A 6,000-nucleotide genomic window follows, 5' to 3' on the forward strand; every position below is an offset into this window, starting at 1 on the left:
CCAAGTTAAGGTACCTCTGAGTCAAGGATGGACGGGATAAAGTGTTAAGGAGGATAGAAATGAGATGGTGGCCTGGCAGTATGAGAGGGAATATGGATTCCTCCTTCCTTCTTCTCCACTGCCTCTACCTCCTCCACCCCATACAGTTCATGCCTCCTGACCCCATGGAACCCATGGACCCGCAGGCCCATATAACACCTGTTGCATCTGCTCCTCCATCACCCTGAACCAAGTAAGTGGTCCCCTCTTCCTTTCTGAATCCTGTATGTGCCCCACCCATCCCTGCCATCTCTGTGCTGGGCTTTGTCCCTTACTTGCTGAAGCATCCATTCAGTCTTGTGGACTCCCATGGCTGGGGTGAGAAATATCCAGACTCCTCATTGGGGAGGAGCAAAGGCTTCCCTGAGCTCATGACAGAATAAATTAATCCACTAAAATCCCAAGTGCAGGCTGATAGTCTCACTGGATACAGGGCATGGAAACTCATGGGCAAAGATGAGCCTTATCTGAAATTGTGGAAGCACCTGAGTAGACTGGCACAGGAGGCAGGTGGGCAAGATGTATTCCAGTTCCAGTGTCCTTTATCCTCACTGCCTCCAACTCCCCACCCCCACAATCCTAACCCTCCCTGACTGTCCTGTTCCCCTTACCCTGCATGCACACATCTCCATAATACCTACCCCAGGCACCTCCTCTAGCACCTTCAGGCTGACCAATCCAAAGGAAGGCTTTCCCCAGCTCCAACATTCTGAATCCTCATGTTCCCCTCCTCTACCTGCCACCTTACCTCTGATCTTGCTCTTCCACCTTCCACAGGAGTCATTCACACTGTGACTGGACCATGAGACCAATCTGCAGCTGTGTCACAGGGAAAAAGTAGGGCCCCTCCCCAAAACTCCCCTCCCAAAGGAACCACAAAGTCTTCCCTCAATTGCAGACACCGAATTCAAGGAAAGAATAGAATCCAGTAACTATTACCCACTACCTTAACTTGTAAGGGGTCGTTGCAAAAGGGTGTGCATGGGACAGAGGCATCATTGCTCCTTTTTCAGTATTCATATCAGGGTGTCCCTGCTCACCTACCAGCTGTCCTGTAGGCTTCCCCAATCTCCTCAACTGTAGGAATAAGAAACTGAGGGTCCAGATGCTGAGCTGCTTCAACCTCAGCATTTCCCTTTCTTCTCTTACAGTTCTTGTTCAGTTACTTAGCAGTGTCAGACTCTTCCTGAGCTTGTGGACCAAAACTCCTCCTCCTGGAGGCAACCAGCAGCCCCAGAGATTTCCTTTTCCCTTTTGTAGAGGGTCTATAAAAGTCAAGGAATGAATTAAAATATTTTATGTCTCTAAGACCTGCCTGCCATCCCCCAAAGAATTAGTCCCCAAAACAGCGAGACTGGCAGCACAGATTCAAGGGACAGCAGTGTCCCCACCAAGGCAGCTCCTTACTCAGTATGGGGCTTGCTGGACAGCAACAAGCTCCAGGCTCACTCAGGACAACCATTAACAGGGAGTCCATGGCTAGCAAAACCTGGGCAGATGATCCATTCAACTTTCTGTAAGAGTTCAAGAATGACCTGGTTTAGTTAAAAGAGAAACTGATCTTCTCCCAACCAACTACACACTGGTAGGATCCTTATAAGGTGAAGTGGAGGCCAGACCTTGCGGATGACAACCGTCCGGAGATCATGGATACCATAGACAAAGTCTGGTAAAATATGCTTTAACTCTGTTGTCTTTTCTTTTACAGTTCTTTCCTTGAAGAATTTGTGTCTTTGGGTCTTTTGTAAAGATAAAAGGAAAGGTGGACAAAGACAAGTACATGGACTCATTCTGCCTGATTTCTAATTGTTCAAAAAATGGTTTAATAAGGTTAAACAACATTTACAAATTGAATCCCCTATTTTACATAAAAAGAAATCTAAGCTAACTTTGTTTTTGTGTGCATGTGTTTGTGTTTGTGTCATTTGTGTTTGAATAATTCATTAAACTGAGTGGTGGTGTTGATGTTTCCATCTCTTTGTAATCCTGTGGACCATAGTTCAGGGAATTTACTTGACAAAGATACTGAAATGGTTTGCTATTTCCTTCTCCAGTGAACTGAGGCATAGGGAAGTCAAAGGGCAATTTTTCATTCAAGGTCAAACAACTAGGAAGTGTCTGAGGAAGGATTTGGGTTCAGGTCTTCCTGAGCCCAGGCATAGTGTTTTCTCCACTGAACTATTCAACTGCCTTTCACTAATTGGCTCATCCTTTTAACTCTGTCATCATAAACAATGGATTTCATGGATTTTGTGCTAGTCAGGTGCAATGTTAGATAGAGGTAGGTCCCAATGAGTGAGGATGATCTGCAGAAGAGGCTGGAGGCCAGGGTTGGTTGAAGTCTGGGCACTCCCAAGTCCTGAAGTTAGGGCTGCAGGCCTCCAGGCTCTGCAAGCACCTATGGACCAGTGTCCTCTGGAAACCTGAGGCCCTTCAGATGGGATCCATATCTTAAAATAATGGCTCCAAGTTATTTCAGGCAAGTTTCCTTGGATGAAAATGGATAACCCTGTGCTGTGCTGCTCAGTGGTGGATTTAGAGTTCGATGTTAATAGGGTTGTGGAAACTTGACCATCCTGTCACCTACTGGCCGCCCTTACCATCCCACCCAGGGGTTCATGTCCTTTCAGCTGGACTGGCTTTTTCCTTGACCTCTAGGTAAAAGTTTGTGGGGACAGCTGGACCCTGCTCTATTTCCTTGAATGAAGACTGAGGACTGGTAGGAAAGCAGAACTTGTGTTCTGGGCTTGTGAGTCTACTGCCAGTCGCACATCTTTTTACTCTATGCTTGTTGGCAGGTAGGCAGGATGTGATGATGATGGTGGTGGTGAGGAATGTGGAAACCATCTCTCATTACGTCTGCCCTTAATGAAAGATTTGGTAGGATGCCCTGGAAGTTGCATGAGAATATCAATGTCTCTCTCTCTCTCTCTCTCTCTCTCTCTCTCTCTCTCTCTGTCTCTGTGTCTTTCTGTCTCCCTCTTTCTCTCATCTCCTCTCCCATCTACTCTTAACAAGAATTTACATAGAGAAATTGCTTCATTCATTCAAAGGATCACGTTAATGTCTCTAGGGACCCTTTGTCTTTTTCAGGTAGAACCCACGTTAGGCCCGTCCCCGGGCCCTGTCCCAGAACAGAAGCTCACATTTCAGGATGGAGGAAATGGTGACCTCTTAGGTCATCCTGCCCAACTGGTTCCAATATTATTTCTTATCCTCGTTTTAGGGACAAGAGGGCCTTAGGGAACCTATTTTAAACAATAAATTGTATGTTAACCCTCTTCTTCCAGAGACCCCTCTCAAAATGCCATGCCTAGGAGGCAGAAAGTCTTCTCGTTCTGTTGCCAGATCCCAGAAGCTGGGGCCAGAGCTGGAGCAGGAGTGTTCCCTGGAGCCTGAGCCTCCGAGTCCAGCTCCAGGATTACTTTAAATTTCCAGGCATTCTGGAGACAATGGATTAGAGTTCGAGCCACGCCCAGCTGGCATTTTAGTGCAAGCATGGAAGAACTGGTTCATGATCTCCTCTCAGCCCTAGATGAAAGATTGCAACAAACCAAAGGAGGATTAGCCGACCCAGGAGATCCTTCAAGAAGTATGACTTGGCCAGCAAAAAGCCCCACAAGTAAAAGGAAGAGAACACGGCAATTAGATAATGCTCATACTCCTTGGGAGACAGGCCACTGTTTAAGAGTAATTGGGCAAGGAGTTTGGAGAGAGCCAGAAGAAGAAGATGCAGTGGATGAAGAAGAAGAAGAGGGACAAGAAAGATCACAGTGACTCTGATGACTACTTGTTCATAGCAAAACGGAGATCATCATTGAGCCTAAATAGTATTACAGGTCAATGCTCTTTCTAGCATGAGTCACAGCTTGCTGTAGATAATTTAGCTAAAAGAGCTCATTGTAAAAGAAGAAAGGTAAAGCACATGGAAGGAGATCCGCCATTGGAAATATCGAACCCACTGATGCTGACTCGACAACCTGAAGATGGAGAACAAGAAATGGACCTTGACTGGAGATCTTACCAACACCAGGAATTCAATAACAACAAATTGAAAAGAAAATTAAATGTGTCTAGACCAAGACTGAAAATCCAAGATGGTGCAGTGGTTTGCAAAAGGGAAGACTTGGTTCCAGTCAATCAGGATACCATGGAATATGAGGAACAAAAAGGTTCAGAGGACATCTTGAGTGACAGTGACCTGAGCAGCCTCAGCAGCACTGATGATGATTTGTTTCCCAGTGTTGAGGAAAGACAAGGCGATCATGAGCAGACTGACTGGTTCTATGAAAACGAGTCAGGTGGGGCATGTGGCAACACAGAAGCCTTCCCTGGGGTCAGTCAGAAGAGTCTATGGAACCTGCAGGAGAATTACCAGATGCTGTTTTTCAAAGTATGTCAAGTGACTCTTTTGCTCTTATGCCACCTTCAGACAAAAGAGGTTTCCAGGATAGACTCAAATATCTCCATGGCATGCCTTCAAAGTATATCACAGAGTCTGTAGGAATTTCTTCTATAAGGGTTGCTATGGATGGCCCAGTAAGTAACAAGAGAAAGGGGCATTTTTCTCCCCATTCCCCTCACTATGATCTTTGGTTTAGCCCTGGGACCTGGACAGAGCCTAGCCAGATTCTGTTCCTGAGAGAGAACCAATCAGAATGAGAGCACAAGAATTCTGTGAAAACTGTAAGCAGAAGATAACAGTAGTTTACCAATCAAGAAGCCAAGAATTATTCCTTGGTCCACCTTAAATGGAAGCAAGTGAAAGAGATCGTGCTTCCCTGTGGAGAGCAAAAAGGGATAAGAGCAGGAGAAAACTTGACTAGAAAAGATAAATCCTCTAGAAGTATATATAGTTTCTCTTAGCATTTTTTTTTGGATTTCCTTGACTAGGCTGCTGACTTCATTTTCATGTTTTTCCTGCATCTCTCTCATTTCTTTTCCCAGTTTTTCTTCTAACTCCCTCATTTGATTTTCAAAGTCTTTTTTTGAGCTTTGTCATAGACTGAGCCCAATTTCTGCTTTTATTGGATTCTTTAGATGCTGGAGCTTGTGCTTCCTCATCTTCAGAAAGAGTATTTTGATCCTTCTTGGGCTCATATGCAAAATATTTCTCAATGGTGTTCCTCTTTTTTCTCTGCTTGCGCATTTTCCCCACCTCAGCCTGTTTTGGGGGGTGCTTCCTGAGCTTTTGGGACACTCCCACAAGGATCTCAGTGTGTGAGGCTCTGTCTGCCCTCCTGGTCTGTGAATGACCATATGCGCCCCCTTCTGCCACGGGGATGAGGTGGGGGGGGGGGGCTGCTGGTCTATGGGGGGTCCTAGAGTGGGATCAGGATCTGAATGTGGTCAGAACCCCAGAGTCCTGTTTCAGGGACAGAGCTCTGCAGTCTCTCTCTTCACTCCCCACCCTAGGTTCAATGGGCTTATGCCCTGGCGGCTCATGCTTACTGGCTCTGCCTGCTTTTGCTCCTGGATCTGGACTGTGGTGGCCAAGTTGCTCTCTGTGTGCCCTGAGGGCTGGGCTCCACGTGCTAGCTCTGGCAGAGGTCCCCCACTGTTCCCTCAATTTGTGCTCAGTGCTCCCCAGGGTGTAGCTCAGGAAACTCCCCCACTGCTGTGAGCCTTGGCTCCCAGTGCCCTGGGGCTGCCTCCAGGAGGCTGAAGTTCTTTCACTCTGGTGGGCCACTCCTCTGGCGGGCCACTCCTCCAACCCTGGGGAGCAGAGCCTTTCTGCTCTTTTCCAGGTTACCTTGAGTAGGAGAACTGCCTCATTGGGTCCCTCTGTGTGTTCTGTCTCTCGAAAATTTAGAGTCCTTAGCTTACGAGTTTTATAAGAGAGCGCCTAAGACAGGATCCTTTCTTGTTGCCATCTTGGCTCTGCCTCCTCGTATATATAGTTTCTCAAACTGTGTGTGTCTGTGTAAGTGTGTGTATTGGTAAATGCTTCTCTGCTTCTGC

General features: G+C 46.6%; 1 pseudogene; it reads left to right on the forward strand.

The window, feature by feature from the left end:
• The window catches only part of LOC141504129 (G patch domain-containing protein 2-like), a 51,540-nt pseudogene extending 46,800 nt beyond the window's left edge, over nt 1-4,740 (forward strand).
• The last annotated feature ends 1,260 nt before the right edge of the window (nt 4,741-6,000 follow it).

This window comes from Macrotis lagotis, unplaced genomic scaffold (assembly GCF_037893015.1).
Source record: "Macrotis lagotis isolate mMagLag1 unplaced genomic scaffold, bilby.v1.9.chrom.fasta BILBYCTG245, whole genome shotgun sequence".
Taxonomy (NCBI): Eukaryota; Metazoa; Chordata; class Mammalia; order Peramelemorphia; family Peramelidae; genus Macrotis; species Macrotis lagotis.